Below are 18,600 nucleotides of genomic sequence, written 5' to 3' on the forward strand. Positions count from 1 at the left end.
CTTTGCAGTGTAGGAGGGGACTGAGATCAAGCTGCCCGAGGTACGGCCCGCCTCCCCTGTACTGTGGGACGCTGGCCGGTTACCATGGTAGTGTCGGGGGGGCATGGCTGTGGCGCGTCATGACGCGTGACGTCATCACGCATTACGTGTGACGTCATTGCGTTTGTGGGCGGGCCCATTTGGTGGCGATTTTGGCGCGAATTGGGGCTGCCTTAAAGGGTATTTAAATACCAATACTGTGGGGGACATATTACTCCTTGATAAAGGGCGGATTGCCCGAAACGCGTAGGAGGGTACCTACCTCCGTTTTTTTAAATATGGAAGAATAAAGCATTTCATATATTTTTATTCGTTTTGTGGGACCTACTTTATTCAGGGCTGTGCGTTGGAGTTTTTTCCCCTGAATAACTCAAACAGCTGGGTCTCTGGACACTCTCCTTCTGACGCATTTCACCAGTATAAGTCAGCAAAAATGTGTTAGAATGGATTCCTTTTGGGAGCAAAAGCTGTGACGTTCCATGTACATCCAGGCCGATTCCCAACAAAAGTCACACTGCTCCATGCAGAAGAACACAGCTATGAAAAGAGCATGTCTCACTATGACAACCTTTGAACATACCCAACCGCGGCACCAAACAAACAAACATACATAATTACAGTATCACTCCACCTGTTATTTGTAGTCCGACGTATACACAGACAATATGCTGATTATCTGGTCTCCTGATGAATACACAAACTGTTCAACTCCTTTTTCTGCCTTGGCAAGAGAAGCTGTTTCTGTCACTTGGCTCTGTCTCACTGTGAATAAGACAGTATACCATACATTGTGTTTGCTGTGCTCCTTATTAACAGGTTTTGCAGCTTATAGACCATGCATTAATAATAACTGGGGTTGAAGTGACTGTAAAGACGTAGTCATATTGTACAATAAAAACATGGAAAGCTGTTAAACAATGAGGCAAGGTTCTTTGTACAAATTGTCCTAAAAAGGAACTTTACTGTGTATGCTGCAAAAATATAAAATAAATCCTCTGTTTTTTAAATAAAAGAAAGACCTGTAAGTTTGTAAATAAATGATTTTTTACTCGCTCTGCACTTCTTTAACCCAGGTTGTTCTGGAAAGCTGTGTAATGCGGCAGGCTTAAAGTGCTCCACATGCTCATTTGCATGTCATTACCCAGAATCCCTGGCTGCAGTGGAAGCACTGTATGCTAAGAGATAATGGGGAGAGGCAGGGTTGCAGACCTGTGTGAAACATGGGAATGTGCTCACAATTGGTATTTTTTATTAACCGTAAATATATGTAGCACCCCTGTGGGAATACTACTTTAAGCAAGGGCCCTAGAGGGTTAATTGTATGGGTAGTTACAATTGTATTGACTCTATCCATTACATGGTGTGGCATTGCTGGGTAGAAACCTGCAACGATTCAACCCGATCCGTGCCGGGTTTTGCTGCAGTTCGGGTTTTCCAGGTTGCCTCCCTTTTTTGCTCAGTTCGGCCATTTTTTTTACTGGCAGCCTGCTATATAAGGCTGCAGTTCCTAATTGGAAGGGTTCCCATTTCTAGTGTAAGGGTTCCGGTCCAGGGTTTGGCTGGAATGCATCCTTACAGGGCTATAGAGCTTCTAGGCAAATCTCTCCCTGAAATGGGCAATTCTGGACTTACACTGCAGTCTGCTTCATGCGGCCTTCTATGCAGCTCTGCCCATATTGGCTGTCTATGCTATTTAGGGTCAGCCCTTTCCCCAGGAAGTGGCTGAGCATAATTCTTAGATCCCTTGAGGACTTCACTCTTGTAACCTGTGCTTGTCACATCTCTGACCTTCCTGTGCTGAAGCGCTGGATTCCCAGCGCTATAGCTTAATTTTTCATGTGGCCTGTCTGCAAATACCCTGCTTCCAGAGGCCTTCATTGCTTTCAGTACCCTCCTTCCAGAGGCCACGCCTATGCTGAAGCTCCTACACTGAAGCCTTTCCTGGTACCGACCCCAGCCTGTGACCTCGACTCTCGCTTTTGTGCTGCCAGCCTTGACCCCAGCATGGATTCTGTTTACCCTGCTACCGCCTACTCTGACCCAGCTACCCACGATAACGGAATCCGCAACCCGGACCCGGCTTCCCTGTCTCAGGACGGTGTTTCCCTATCCCCACCTCAGTGCCGTGGTCAGGTCCTGGTTTGTGACAAGCACGTCCGTTACATGGAGTCGCTGAGCAAGGTTCTAAGTTTTGCAGCTCCTGTTGGTCTTTGCCGTCACGCCTTTTTCCCTTTTGCTGTTTGGGATCCTTTGTTGCTGACCCCGGACCGTAACCCTGACCTCGCTGCTTTCTGCCTGCCCTGACCTTTTGTCTTTCGCCTGCACCCCTGCCCCCAGCCCTGACCTCTGCCTGCTTACCGACTACGGATACTCTAACAGGACTCTGTCCCTGGGCTCTGGTCGGTTATTCTGCATTCCTACCTCAGCCCTGCGGGTCCCCTTCCTGATTCGAGACGAGCACCGTCACAACACCTAGCCACACCCACCTTCTAGAAGGTGCTTAGTGATGGCACTAAGTAAAGATACTTTGTAGAATCCAAACGCCTCCCCTAGTAGTCATAGTGACTAGTGATGTATATAAGATGGGGGTGGAATATTCTAGTTCAGATCCCAAGAGGAGACCAAGATGAGGGATCTCAATGTAAGTGTTGTGACTCTGTAAGTACGTGTTAGAGTTAGAACCAGTTTGTTGTTTCCCAGCTAGGGAAGTAGCACTCTTAAAGATAGGACCTCTCTATATGGCTTTGAGCATGTTCCACCCACAAGAGGAAATATACAGGTATTCCAAAGGATGTTCCTTAAGTAAGGGCCTCGGAGTATCACCTTAGAATTACTAGGAGGAAGGTGTCTACTTGATTCTGTCAGTGGTGATAGGGTGCAATCTCTGCCAGAGGGCACCCTGCCTAGGGATCCCAGTGAGGTGGGAACAGCCATCATTCAAGTGAGGGAGTGCTTCTGTACAACACTACAAAGCTGAAGAATGAGCCTCTTTGGGGGAGAGCGCCCCCTAAAGAAGAGGTTTATGTGTGTTCCTTTATATAAAGTCAGCAGAAAAGTTCCTAGCGCCCTCTATCTGTTTCTTCAAGTGCTCACCATACCAGCCCTGCCCCGAATCCCAGCACCCTGAGAATTAAGGTAAAAGAACCGCTGAGCGGCACCTACATCACTAGCAAGACACTGGTGGCCGGGGGAAGAGGTGTTACATATATAATAAATGAACGGATAGTGATATTTTACTGTGCCCCGTTGTAGCATAAAACCTTGAGCAGTGAATGATAACAATGTATCCGGAGTAGTGGGAAGAGATGACATTTTTACTTGCTTTAAGAGGCCTTTTCTTGCCCTTTTTATTTGTAAGATCTGCTGCGCCGTTCAGGAGTTCTAAGAATTGGTTACATTAGGTGTCTGGGAGGTTAAAATGGATCTATCCCCAGAGCCCACTGCGGGAGAAGGCTTACCATGCTAACCCCAGACGCTAGAGCTTAAGAAAAGCATCATTTTCATCATTGCAATTTTCAAGGCTGGCTTGTCATGGGTGGGTGCTGGGTTTCAAAGAGAGCTTAATTGGGGGTATACTGTACCCCCAATACATTGGGGGTATATACATTTTAAGTTATGGTGGGTGAAAAAGGCGACAAAAAACATGCACCGTTGGCATATAGCCAATAAAGAATATCACTTGTGATCACATTCACATGCCTTAGACAGGTCTGCAACCCTGAGACCCATTAAGGTTGAAACATGTCTGTGAGTGGTTTGACTGGCTTTGCATCTAATCCCATGCTGTGCTTTAAAGCTGTGTGAACAGCAGAGCATTTGATTATATGGGTCCTATGTAAATGGATTTCAGGCAAAAGGTGACATTGTGTGCTCATTTGCATGTCATTTCCCAGAATCCCTTACTGCAGTGGAAGCACTGTATGCTAGGTGATAATGGTGAAAGGCAGGGTTGCAGACCTGTCTAAGATATTTGAATGTGCTCACAAGTGATATTCTTTATTGGCTGTATGCTAACGGTTGAGGTTTTTTGTCGCCTTTTTCACCCACCGTAACTTAAAATGTATATGTAAATGTGTGTGTGTGTGTGTGTGTATATATTATATATAATTTATATAATTTATTTTTTACTGGGGGAAGTATTAACTTAAATAACCATTGTCTGATAATTCCCGGCTTTTGTCCCACGTTTACTAAGCTGTGCTATTCTGGCTGACACCTATCAGTTCTCTTTGATAAAGCACAGTGCTCCATGCGAAACGCGTCAGAGTGGCTCTGTTGGCTGTCGGGTGTCAATGAAGCCAGACACTTGTGTGACATAGTCCTGGTCTGAGTCCTTTCTGCGTGGGAGTTGCACCGCTTCGTTCTTTTTGGATTCTTTGCTAATCATTCCAGCAGAAGCACACCGAAGCAGTCAGCGTCACATTATCCAAACAGTGAGTACTTCATTCGGTCCCACCCATACAAGACTTTCCTCACACCAGAGGCTATGGGGGGGGACTGCAACACTGTTATTCAATGGCTATGTGGATTTTCTATCTTTATATGTCACGCTGATGGCTGTTTGCAGTTCAGGATTTTATTACTGATATATCATTACACTCGGCCTGCATTAAGAAGCGCCACTAGGGGGTGTGAGACTCCCATTTCTTCCACAGTGTGACACCTATCAGTGAAAAGGTTACAAATCGCGCTGCAACACTGTCATGATAATATAATGAGATATTATGTATTTTGGTCAATCTGGTGCTTCAGGGGTGAATGAGCTACAGTTTGAAGTTAAAATACAATATCTATTGGGTTGATAACAGGCCCAGGCTTGTTATGGTGGCTGCTGGGTTTCAAAGAGGGCTTAATTTGGGGTGCCTATCCTGTATGGCCCACTAAAGGTGCCAGATGGGTTGCATGTGCTGATATAGTCTCCAGATAAGGGCAGTTGTCTTGCCAGACATGGGAATAAAATATGGCCCCTGTGGCAACTTTCTATAACCCTGGCCTTTTTAGAGCTAGCTTCAAAGGCATTCCCAAGATGGTTAAGCATGGCCAGTGTGCATAGCTAAGAAAGTATTAAACCAGAATGTCTTTATTAAAAATGATATCACGTGGAAAAAACGTGTGTTGTTTTTTATTAAAAATGAGAATATCATGTGATCTCATCTCTTCTGCATAATACAGTTACAAATCTGTAATTGTGTCAACGAAGGTCGCGTTCGTTCTGACATCATATACTGTATGTTTAAGAGGTAATAAGGGACAGATATTCATTGTTGCTTAAATTTCAGATTAAGATGGTCATATTTAGTTTTGTTGGGTACGCCATGAGTGCCTGAATGTATCGATGTGACTAACGTGTGTGTAAGTATAAGTTAACTAAAGTTATGAATACATTTAGATATTGAAGGGTTTAAACGTCATTTGGTAGGAGATTTTTTACTCTGTCGTAAAACTCGCAGACGATTTATGATGGGGATGGGCTTATGTTGTTGCAATGGGGAAAATTGTCCTTTATGTCTGGGCAAAGATTATGAAAAAAAAATCAGATCTCAACAGAGGGGTATTTGGGACCTTGCGCGTTCCCCCGGCATTTAATTTAAATGCCGGGGCGGAGAGCGCGGGACCTCTATAACTGCCGTGCCCCCCCCCCCCAGAAAATCTAGTGCCCCCCAGTTTTCACACCCCTAATCTAAGCACTGTATTTATATATATATTAAAACATTTAATACGTAATGCTTTGGGCTCTGAATGAACTGTTGCACGCTCTGGAGAGAGTATTTACGTTTTCGGACACATTTTGCTAGAACAGATTTTTGTGTGTTAAAGTGCATAGTTTTTTCTATAATCAACAGGGACCTAGGGACCTGGGGCCCTTATTTGCATATCCCAAGTGGTGGAAGGGTATATATATGATTGCAATTGAGTAAGGGGTTAATATTAACTCATCAGAGGTACTTTGAGACAGTGAAAGGTGAGTTGAGTAGCCATGTGTATTAACCCTGGTTGCATATCTACTGTAAGTCACGTGTTCACTTGTGTGCTGTTCGTGCCGGTGCTATATTGGGACAGATTTAGGGGAGATGTTAACTCATTTGAGGGACCTTTGCGGAGGTGAAGAGTGGGGCAGCTTGCGAGTTGTGTATTAACCCTTGCCCTGTAGAGGAGATATTGTCCATTTGAGGGACCTCTGCGGAGGTGAAGAGTGGGTGCGCTTGCGAGCGTCAGTATTAACCCTTGTCCCGTATGCAGGTCACGTGCTCACAGGGTGCTGTACGTGACCCTACACAAAACCTAAAATGGACAATTGTTATTGAATTCAAATGCAAATTGCTTTGCAATCGTATGCATGCTGACATTTGCTTTGTTGGTTGCAACCACAACCTTCTGCATTCAAAATCCGCAAGATTACATGACACTCTGCCTCATCCTTATTAGAAATGTGTTGAATATTTAAAAATGTACAAAAGTTGATGAAAGGAAAACGTAGAGAACTCCCCTAGTAATAAATCTTACCCGTGAAGTAGATAAAGAACTCGTCAAACTCCATGGGAATTGTTATGCATAAATTCGTCCAAAAAAACAGATGAAAAAAATAACATCTCTGCAATGAGTTGCTGCTCCCTACAGTACTGCAGGGATTAATCATCCAGCAAAACATTGTCAGCGCTAAAATACACGATATTCAAGTGCTGATAACCGTGTTTGTTTTTTCAAGCTGCTGGAAGAAATAACAACTTAATGCAAATGAAGCAACACTAAAGATGCAAAAGTATTTAGCCACCGTTCGGTCAGAGCTTTTCTAATCGCATTTAGCTTCCACGCGGCCAGCAGCCAAATGCTGCCTTAATTAATGGGCTTCACTGACCTAGATTTTTTTCTGATTCAAAGGAACTAAGCATATCCTTAATTCAAACTAAATCCAAAAGTGCATTATATTTGTGGATTGCGTTTGAGCCTTTGAACGCAGCGTTTTATGCAGGCTTGGCACAATGATACTATGGCCACCCTGCTCTAAGATTTGATCGATGTTGTATGGAGTACTGTGAAATCTAATTTCAAGACCCAATAGGGGATGAACATTGTTTTTTTTACCCGTGTCCTCAGACCGCCCTGGAGCAATGATGTTAATTCTGAGACAAGCAAAATCCATGTCTGCGTCTCTTAGCACAGTTCATTTTTGGCCTAGAGTTTGAGCATATTTTCTGATTTGGAAAGTTGGTCATTCAAAAAGGAGGGGTCAGATCACGTACTCCTTGTCAGAAAAGACTCTCCAGTTTATTCCTGACTCTCCAGTTTATTCCTCAGTTGTACTTATTTGTGACCCTCATCAACAGATCATACATCCTCTCTTTACTGCTAGGTATTACATTTTCATCCTATATCTTCTGGATCAGTGATTCCCAACTCCAGACCTCAAGGACCAATAACAGTCCAGATTTTAAAGATAAGCCCCCTGTTTGAACACAGGTGGTTCAGTTAAGTTAGATTGTGCCACTTGTTCTGAAGTTACCAGGTCCGCCAACAAGGGGAGAGGAAGGAAAGCCTGGCCCATGCGACAGATACAGGAAGTGGGGTCCGACCGACGCAGGAAGTTGGGCCCGACCGAGGCAGGAAGTGGGGCCCGACCGATGCAGGAAGTGGGGCCCGACCGATGCAGGAAGTGGGGCCCGACTGATGCAGGAAGTTGGACTGACCTCAGCGATTGTCCAACGTGTGGGCCCTCCTCCATTACCCAGTTGGACTCGCCTGCATTGCTGGAGCAATTCCTCCCAATCGTCTTCCAATTTAGAGTAAACCCTAAAAAGACTCTTAATAGTGTTAGAGCCAAATAACGTTGCTAAGTACAAAAATGTATTTGACGCAGCACGGATGTTTCATTATATAGGTATCATTTTAACAGTATGGCTATTATAAATAATAAACACACAGATACCCAACAAGCTCTGAGAAACCCCTACCTGCTACGGTCATGCCTTGAAAGTGGCAGCAGGCTTAAGACGCTTTGGCCAAAGGGTTAAACTAAATGACCCTTTTTTCAAGAGAATATATAGGTATTGCACTGTGTATTTTTGTCACATTGGAAGTAGCTTTGGGCATCTTTGTCTGTTTTTTATTATAACAGCATACTAATAAGTGATATTTACTAATACTAGTGTTTTGAAACAAGCTAACACCAACGTGTAAACTGTAGCAAGCTCAGGAGTGTTATCATTTCTTAGCAATCCAAGTCTGGGCTATTTGCCTATAACACAGTTAGTCTGCCATAGGCTAGTTGTGCCTTCAAGAGCCCATTTCACATAACTGCTGAAAGCATTATCCTCTACAGCAGCTGAGGGCTTTATAGTCAGCCAGCACTTAGAGGTATAGCAACCTCAGGGTCATTAACCCTTTCTGGGCTATCACGTGTGTACTGTGTCACAACGTGAGCAACTTACCTAACTAATGTTGCCTTTAAATATATAAACACACGAGGTGGAAGTCCTCACACTAGTATATATCCCATGTAGGCCCGCAGCCCCTGTACTTTATTATCCTTTTTATTCATCAATGCATAACTTTTTCTTACTCAGTTTGCTTGTCACTAACTTTCACTGATTTAATTTATCATTTATTTGCATCCTGTTTTGGTCGTTACCAGGCGGTTCCGTTCTATTTCTTCTGTTACGATTTATTATTAAAAGGCACGTCTTATTTACATAGGAGACCATGAATCCGTTTATGGGATAATGAAACAATGATGTAGAGCAGGAGCGCGCCAAATTTTCTTTGGGGGGCACCGCACCGAGCCCCGTGCTAACAGAGGCCCCTCGCTCGTCCCCACAACATTTAAACTGATTGCCGGGGGGAGAGTGTGGGACCTCTGTAACTGCCTCTTACCTTCACCCTTGCCTCTCCTGACGATGACGCATTGCCATGACAATGGTGACGCGTTGCTATGGCAATGCAACGTCGCATTGCCATGACAACAACTAAGCCACCTGTGTTGAAGCAGAGATATCCTGAAAACCTAACCTGTTGGTATCCCTTTGTAAGGTTTACAGTCCAGGGTTTTGCTGGAACTTGCCCTTACGTAGCTGGTGTGGCCATCTTGGTTCCTGGCATACCTCTTCCGGAACGTGGTAATTGGCTGCACCTGTTCCAGGGCTTTATAAAGCAGTCAGTTACTCCCAGCCTGAACATGGTATTCTGTGCCCTCTTCCTGTGAATTCCCTGCACCTCTGCCTTGACACCAGCCTGCACCCTGACTATGACTCTAAGGCTGAGTCCCCAGTCTTCACTGTGGCACGCACGCCCGGCAGGGGGGGGGGGGGGGCGGCGCGTGCACAGCGCTACACCGCGATCTGGGGGGAGGGAAGGTTTGCGATGGGAGGGGGCGTGGCTGTGGGTTTGCAGGGGCGTGGCCATGACGTCCCGCGGCTGGTTCGCCCTTATTGGCTGAACCGCCGGCGGGGGCGTGGCAGATGTCAAGTTCAAATTCTCCTGCCTCCCTGAAAACCTGTCCCGCACCACTGGGGAAAGGTGCGCGACAAGGTAGGGACTGGTACCGGCCGGACTGGGGGCGGGGCTCGATAGCACAGCGCACGCCGAGCCGTGCGCTGTGGCGGTGACTGGGACCGCAGCCTAACAGGACTCTGTCCCATGGCTCTCGTCAGCTATCATGTACCCCTAGCTTACCCCTGTGGGTCGGCTTCCTATCAGAGACGAGCCTCGTATACCCTTGAGGATTGGCGTCGGCCAGCCCTGATCTAGAGATGTGCACCTCATCCAAAAGATTGTGTTTCCTTCCTGTTTACAAGCTTCCAAGGGAGCCCATGCCAGGGGTGGCAGCGCCCTCTCCTTCAATCAGTCAAGTGGAGTAGTTGATTTTCCATGTTTGTTTGTATCTTTAATACTAGTTTTAATTTAAATTGTATTTTTTTTTTTCAAATTTATAACAGAATTGTGTATCAGGTATTCAACACCGGGATGCGTCAAACCATTTCAAACAACAAATAATGTGTCATGTATCGAGTCGTCGGACATACGATGCACATCTTTTTGAAGGTTTGTATTGCTTTTTTAGCACAGAAATAGAGGCGCAAATTTTTTTCTTTAATGAAATCGTTGACTTGTTTTGTATTGTTTCATTTCTTTTTTTAAAGGTGTCAAATCAGCTACACTTAACCCTTTGAATGCTCCATGACCTGGCCACCACATCCTGGGGCCTGGCTCTCTAGGGTCCCGATGATGTAGTGGCTATGTCTTGGGTTTTCGGCTCGTTTTCTAAGGCAGATCACGTTTGGCGCTCCTGTGGGGAGCGGCTCCCTCCTCGTCTGCTCGCACCACCACCTCCTCTTCTGCTCGCGCCACCACGATCACGCCGAGGAGCGATCACGTGATCGCGATGTGCCGGAGGGACTGGGGCACTCAGATGGAGCGGCACTAAAGAGGGTAAAGAGATCTGTTAAATCTGGTGCTGGTAACGTCCGTTCGATTTCTTGAGTTTAACGATTATCCACAACACTAAGTATATGCAAAACCAACGGCCGTTAGTGATCTCATTAGCACAGGCTTAACGATGTGTGAAGTTAGCACTACGTGGCGTTAGCTTCAGATAACATGGCGTTAACCCTGTCACCCACAAAGGCTGCGTTACTCACTCGCAGACCCTGAATAGGTGTTTAATTGCAGTAAAAAAGAGAAGACAGGAGAGGAAAAGAACCCTGTAAATAACAATGTGATAGTAAATCAGACCTAACTGTGGTCTTACACTTACCCAGACCCCGTAACAGCACTATATCAGGGTGTGGATGGGAGTAACGCCACCTTTATCTCTGACCTAACTAACGTAGCGTTAAATCCCTGCGGTAACTATAACAACGCTCTGGGGATCGGCGCTGTTAGAGGGAACGCCTCTTCTGCATATCATTAGCGCTAACGTCCGTTACAGGAACAAGGGCTCGTTACGCATGAAAACTGCACTTACCGCGTCGTTACTGAGCTTTGAAGATCCCCGTTAGCAGCTAACAAGACGTTAACTTCAGTTAATGTCTCGTTAAGTAATGGACCTATGAGGATCCACCCCAACGGGTTAAAACATGCCACCGTCTTCAGATCACTCTGGTCCGAGGAGAGACTTCATTTTTAGCATCTATACTAGACCCACTATTGCAGGTCAGAGTATTGGCATAAATAACAGTGCTGACATCAAACGGAATGACCTTGTTTGCTGGATGTGAGTTATTTTATTCCGCTGACATTTGAAAGCAGCAGTATTTTTTCCATTAGGCATGAACCGCCGTCTCCGATGGTCAAGACAGTTTTACACGTTGAGCTATTTTGCATTAAATTAATGTTTTGCTTCTCAGGCGCCAAATGTCGTCTGCGCTAAATACTTCACACTTTCCCAAAGCTGCCAAAATCTTTTACGCGTTCATCTTCCCTACGCTGCACGCAGGAAGAACGATCTCTGCACAGGTGAACCTCTGTAAAGATGGGTCTACACTGGCGCTTTTCGAGGCAGGTTTGCTGAGCAGATTTCCGACGGAGATTTCTATGGAAACAAGATGCATAACAATCAAAGTTACTTCAGTATGATAATCACTATGGTAACAAGATATACAAGAAAGCCGGAGCTATACAATAGGGATTGAAAGAAAACATAAGATTTTTTTTAGGAATCGCACAGATCTCAGGGTTATTGTTCATAAAATACAAAGACATCATTTTAATGTAAACTCTGTATTTACACAGTAGGGCAAAATAATAGCCAGTTGGCAGACATATGCAACAGACAAGTAGATGTGTTTTTAAACTGTTAATATTTTCCTGGTAAACAAATGTTTTGGAAGGGTTTTACAATCCTTATCAAAATGTGTTTGGGTGATAAGACTGTTTGCCAGTCCTCAATGCCCAGATGTTAGGTTTTTTTCCCCTCCTGTGTCTCCCGTTTGTAAAGTTATTGCGGCGCCGTCATTATTCAAGCAGATAGACACAAAGTAGCTGATGGGCTTGAATCCAATATCTTTAAGGTTCGGGGAAATAGAAGCGCAGAAAGGAATAGATATCACAGCGTTGTGCGCTACATATTCAAAGTGAAAGAAAGGATTGAAATGCACTCGCAATGTTTCCAACAATCATAAGGTCATCACTGGGGGGCGCTCAACTCCACTCCTCAAAACCCCCCAAACAGGTCAGGTGTAAAGGATTTCTGCTTCAGCACAGGTGGCTCAATCAAAGACTGCACCACCAGTGCTGAAGCAGAGATATCCTTAAAACCTGACCTGTTGGTGGGGTCTTGAGGACTGTAGTTGAGCGCCCCTGGTCTAAGGGTCGGGATGGCGTGGAGTGGATCCGCTTGGTGTTGCCCCTGCGATTGTCACCGTGGCCCTTTTCCCCGTGCTCCTACGGCCCTTGTTTCATCTCCTCCGCTTACCACCCCGCCCCCCCCCGTGACTTTTTGGATCCTCCGTATCCAACGCGTTTCTACTTCGCAATGTATTTTGCCAGCGATACGCTTAACAAGTTGAGTCCCCAGTTCGCTATAAGTAGATGCTGTTTTTTTTTTCTCTCCAGTGATTAATTAATCCTATAATGTGTCCATGTTCAAATACTTTGTTTCCTTTTATATCATTGTACAATATTATGTTGATCCTCAATGTTTTGTTATAGTTAAAAAAAAAAAGAAAAGATTCTGTATTAACATTTGGAGTTCAGAATGGGAAAATGAAATAAAAAATAAGGAACGAACAACGATAAAAGCAAAACAAACTTCTGATATAAACTCACATTTTGAAGTACTTGTGTATATGATTTCCTGTAAAGAACCGGTTGGCATATATAGTTTCTCATGGTATTTTAGTGGGTTATGTAAATGATCTAAAACAGAGTTACTGTACTGTATATCTTATCCTCTAATGGGTTGGACTTCACACAATTTACTTGATGTAATATTGCTTGGAACCATACATATAAAAGAATATACACCCACACACCAGGTGCCTTGATATCATTGTATATGTCTTTTATCATATTTAGGCAGGTTGTGGATATGATGGGGCTGTCAGAATGTAATTGAGTTGACTTCTAAAAAGCAAGTCCATCATTTGAATTGGAGTGTGTGTGTGTGTGTGTGTGTGTGTGTGTGTGTGTGTGTGTGTGTGTGTGTGTGTGTGTGTGTGTGTGTGTGTGTGTGTGTGTGTATATATATATATATATATATAATGGAAATATTACTGTATACTCATTTGCATGTCTTAGACAGGTCTGCAATCCCACCTTTCACCATTATCACCCAGCACACAGCACTTCCACTGCAGCAAGGGATTCTGGGAAATGACATGCAAATGAGCACACAGCCATGTTAGTCCTGTTGCGATAGTGCAGAATAAATGAGTACTTCAGTATTCGGTGATACCTTTTCTATTTGGACTAACAATTTATGTCATAGGACAAGCTTTCGAGAGTTCTCCTATAAATATATTAAAAAATAGGTTAAACATGGAGGGGTAACAAATACAAAAATATCTAAAAAAAAAAATGTTTAAAAAATATGAAAAATAAATATATTAATGTGTAAAAAGCAGATAAGAAAAAAATAAAAATGTTGATTACTTTAATGTTGACTGAATCTGTCTAAGGAAGCCAGTTACACTGATACGTTTTAAAACAAAATGTTTTGACCCGATAGGTAATATTGCAGGCTTGGCACCGACAGTAAAGATGGCTTCCTGCGTGGGCTGCGTGAAACAGCAGGCGTGAGCTTTAAGGGATCCACGATAAGGGATGCACTATGGGAGTTATTCAATAAAACTGGGATAGTGCCGATCAGGGCACTATCGCACGGAAATTCCCATTGAAGTCAATCGGTACAATTGCAGTGCAATAAATAACCCAGTATGAGAGCCCATTTGCACATCATTACCCAGAGTCCACGGCTGCAGTGGAAGCGCTGTATGCTGTGGGATTATTGGGTAAGGCAGGTTTGGGAGTGTGCCCATTAGGGTTATTATTATCCTTTTGTCAAGCGCCCACGTCTTCCACAGCGTGGTACAAGAGGGGTACAGAGTGACATCAATTCTATAAACAGAATGACGCGCCAAATACAAATAAAGGACAGATACAGCGGTTAATGAGGGCCCTGCCCCTGAGAGCCGGCACTCTAGAAGGGATAAGGGGCAATATTCTGTACGGCTTTTATCTCTGAGAGGGTCAGAGAACTCTAATTGCACATTACCTGTCACTAGGTTTCTGCTCGGCGAACACAGCTGGTTAGCAGTTTTTTTTATATAACTTTGCCGATGAGGTTTGTGAAGAAGTTTATATTGTACTTATATGACTTTTACAGCTAAACAGAGACCTCCAGTGGAGAATGTATTCTTGCAATGGGATTGTCAGATACAAGGTATTTTATTATACAGGCAGTCCTCGGTTATCCGACACAATGCGTTACTCAAAATGGCGTTGGATAGCGAAATGTTGTAAAGCGAAACACGTTTTCCCATAGGAACACTGTTTAAATGAAAGGTTCCATTCCTGAAGTCATTTTTAATGCTACAATACAAAAATATTTTATGCAGACAATAATGTATGCAGCACACACATAAATTATATAGTGTATATACTGTATTATATATATAACTAGCTGATATACCCGGCGTTGCCCGGGCGTGGAAGGGCAGGGGGCATGGAGTGGAAGGGGGGGGGCAAAGGGCAGGGAGGGGGGGGGCAAAGGGCAGGGAGGGGGGGGGGGCAAAGGGCAGGGGGGCAAAGGGCAGGGAGGGGGGGGGCAAAGGGCAGGTGGGGCAAAGGGCAGGGAGGGGGGGGCAAAGGGCAGGGAGGGGGGGCAAAGGGCAGGGGGGGGACTCAATCCCCCCACAATCACAATCCCCCCCCCCCACACACAACCCCCGCCCACAGAATCCCCTCCCCACACACAATCACACAATCCCCACACTCAATCCCCCCCCCCCATACACACACACACACACAATCCCCCCCCCACACACAATCCCCCCCCCCCACACACACACACACACACTCCCCACCACCCCCCCACACACACACACTCAATCCCCCCCAACCCCCCAACACACACACTCAATCTCCCCACACACACACACTCACTCCCCCTCCCCACCACCACCACCACCAACACACACACTTAATCAGTCCACAATTTCACCTGGGGGGGCGACATGCTCCGATCCCCAATTCCCCCATGCTGCTGAAAACGGGAAGCAGACAGGAAGAGAAGGAGGGTCTGTCTGTGTGCAGAGAGAAGCCCCGCCCCCTCTGCAAGACACAGACATAGAAGCAGCAGCACGGAGCTTCTGGCCCCGCCCCCTCTGCAAGCATTGACATAGAAGCAGCAGCACGGATCTTCTGGCCCCGCCCCCTCTGCAATACACAGACATAGAAGCAGCAGCACGGATCTTCTGGCCCCGCCCCCTCTGCAATACACAGACATAGAAGCAGCAGCACGGATCTTCTGGCCCCGCCCCCTCTGCAAGACACAGACAGAAGCAGCAGCACGGAGCGCCCCCAGGTTTCCCTGCAAGCTGCTCGCGCCCCCCCCTACATAATCATGCACCCCCCCTACATAATCGTGCGCCCCCCCAAGGGGGCGCGCCCCAAGCTAATGTATGTAACACCCCCCCTACCATGTGTGTGTGTGTGTGTGTGTGTGTGTGTATAGAGCTGCTGTGTTGTGTGTGTGTGTGTGTGTGTGTGTGTGTGTGTGTGTGTGTATAGAGCTGCTGTGTTGTGTGTGTGTGTGTGGCCCGTCACTCCGCCTCAGGCCAATAAGAGGTGTGCGGGGGCGGGTGGCCCAAGGGACCAATGAGATTTCCCCTAGGGACACCGGACATCCAGACAGGCATACAGTGCTTTCACTAATATAGTATAAGATAAGATATAACATAATATATAATATAAAAATATAATATATTATATAGTATAATATATATATTATATACACATAAACAACTTTGCAAAGCATCGTAAGAGCGTTGGATAAGCCGTTTTGGCGTTGTAAAAATGAACATAGGTATGCATTGCATAGCGTTGGATAAGCCATTCGTTGTAAAGCGAGGACTGCCTGTACTTGCAGAAAACACAATAACAAAAACATGAGACTTGGAGACTGGCATAATGGAAAACAAAATAAAGCAATAAAGTAAAAACAGCAGCAATAATAATAGTTTTTTCTCTTGTAGAGTGCGGATAGTGTATGCAGCACGGTACATAACTTTTGCAGGCACGAGAAGGGCCGCCGACGGGGGGGGGGGGGAGGGACAGCCGGGGAAAGTGTCCCGGGCCCAGTGGCTGCGGGGGGCCCGGCGGCTGGACAAAGCAGTTGGTGTGAGGATTCGCCATCCTGGCGGCTGGAGACCGTCTCCTCACCTGAAACCTGCTGCTGTGATGGACACTCAGGAGACGCAGTCTCACAGCCCCGCTACGCGCGGATGTTGCGCGGTCTGTCTGCCCGCCCACGGGTTCTAGCCCCTGCTCTGGCGCTCGGCAGTTGCGCTCGTCCAGTCTCCCCTCTGAAACACGCCCCGCTCTCCGCCCCGCTGACGGACAGGACCGGCGTGGGAGTGTCTTGCGCACCGGACTCCGCCCCCTGACTTCCGTGATGTGCGCGGGTCGGCGCGCGCTCAGTCCCGCCTCCCTTCCTGATCAGGCTGCATCATAGGGCACACCTGTGTGCACCAGCAGCCTATGGGATTCCGTTTCCTGGTTCCGCCCTGGCTCTTCATTGGAGGATCTCCCTTTTATATACCCTCTTGCTCCTGACTCTCATTGCTGAGCATAGTCTTGTGATGCCGTGCCTTGCTGCATTGAGTTCCTGTTACCTTGTCTTGGCTTGCCTGTGTATCCTGCTGTTGCCTGACCCTGCTACTCACCTTGGACTCCGCACCTCTCCTCTCCTGATCAGGCTACGAACGACCATTCTCCAGTCTCCAGTCCTGAATTTGGCTAGTACCCCGACGATCCGCAACTCTCCTCTCCTGATTCGGCAAGTACCCTCAACTACTCTCACATCTCTAATCCGGACCTGGCTTGCACGACCAATCTACATCCTAGGCGCGCCCGCGTGGCTGTGGGCTGGCGTTACTCAATTTCCTACCTCAGCACCGCGGTCGCACTTCGTTAGTGGTGAGCTACGCGTTACAGTTGGGCATGACCTATCGTTGCCCCGGCTCTCCCCAGCTGCGGGTCTCATTCCACACTGACTCTCCCACGATTCTGACGTCAGCGCATCACCGGGCCTCCATCTCATGCCGGTGCACGCCGGAATCTCAGCCCAGCTTAATTACGACACGTGCTGATGTCAGAGAGGCCCAGTGCGTGCCAGAAGCTTGGCGTGGGACAGTCAGTGAGGAGGGAGGACAACAGCTAGCGAGAGCAAAGGCCTGGTGGTGAATAGAGGACCGGCAACCGGGCCCCAAGCCTGAGACCACCCCCAAGGTAAGTCTGTATTATATATCTATTTGGGGATTTTCTATATACAGTATTCATGCAATAGAAGCACTATAAAGGGTTAAACATGGCAGATTTAACTCCCCCACCCCACCCCAGATGACAAGAGTTGCTATACAACTACCCCTGCCAAAGAAATGCGTAGGGCTGGCATTGAGTGCTCTGTGTGTCGTGCAGTAGTGATGTCACTGACCTGGAATCGGGCCCTACTGGTGGGACTGGAGGCCAAAGGGAGAGACGGACGGACACCATATAGTCAATCCAGATGGAAGATGAACCACGGAGATCCCCCCTTTACGTGCTTGCAATGAACGTCACGCGTGTGCATTGGATTTTACTTTTTATTTTGGAATATTTATTAAAGTTACTACCACACGAGAGTGGGGTTTGTTATAGGATAGTTACTGCTATTAAAGTCAACTTGAAAGGTATAGAGTTTAAACACACATACAGGATGGAATGTATTCACTTTGCCTTTATACTATAGATCTCTCAGATAAAACATTCCCTGCTCGGTCTTATGCTAAAATTACTGAATTAATGACAATTTTGTCTTTTTCTTTAAAGCAGCAGTCCAAGCAGCCGGTTTTTATTTTTTACCCCCTTTAATATGTGCATGAATACAACCCACCCAATGATAAGTAATTAGCTAAATTGCAGAACAATCCGTTCTCCTGTGAGCGATCGGCGAAACTTCGGCTCGGGGGTTCACTAAATGGCTGAGTGCAGCAGAAGAGGACCAAAGATGCAAAGTTCTGTGGGGAAGATCATGTGACCAGGCAGTCACTTGATACAATTGGTGCACTGCTAGAGAGGGCAGGGCTAAAAAAAGTGGTGTGCCAAAGCCTGTTTCAGAAGAGGAAGGGGATGTGACTTTGTAAATGGAAAATGCTTGTTACATTATAATACATAAAAAATGTTAGAGTTGTGTGTTTAACTGATTTATTTAAATAATAATAAAAAAAACACATGTAGGATATTGCTTGGTCTGCAGCTTTAAGTGTTAAATCACTTCAGCACATGGCTGATAAGAAACTGGCCAGCTTCATATTTCCAGTCTCAAATATTCAAGGACGGTCTAATCACAGAGAGGTCATAGTTCTTTGT

The 18,600-nt window shown here is 46.0% G+C and overlaps 1 long non-coding RNA gene across 1 annotated transcript; it reads right to left on the reverse strand.

Annotated features, from left to right (window-relative positions):
• Nucleotides 1-9,894: 9,894 nt before the first annotated feature.
• Nucleotides 9,895-15,278, reverse strand: LOC142465384 (uncharacterized). The gene is made up of 3 exons (XR_012787862.1): nucleotides 15,194-15,278; nucleotides 10,997-11,563; nucleotides 9,895-10,452 (listed from the first exon to the last, which is right to left on the reverse strand). It is a non-coding gene; the product is annotated as an uncharacterized LOC142465384 (long non-coding RNA).
• Between the last annotated feature and the right edge of the window lie 3,322 nt (nucleotides 15,279-18,600).

Source organism: Ascaphus truei, chromosome 14, assembly GCF_040206685.1.
Source record: "Ascaphus truei isolate aAscTru1 chromosome 14, aAscTru1.hap1, whole genome shotgun sequence".
In the NCBI taxonomy this organism is placed as follows: Eukaryota; Metazoa; Chordata; class Amphibia; order Anura; family Ascaphidae; genus Ascaphus; species Ascaphus truei.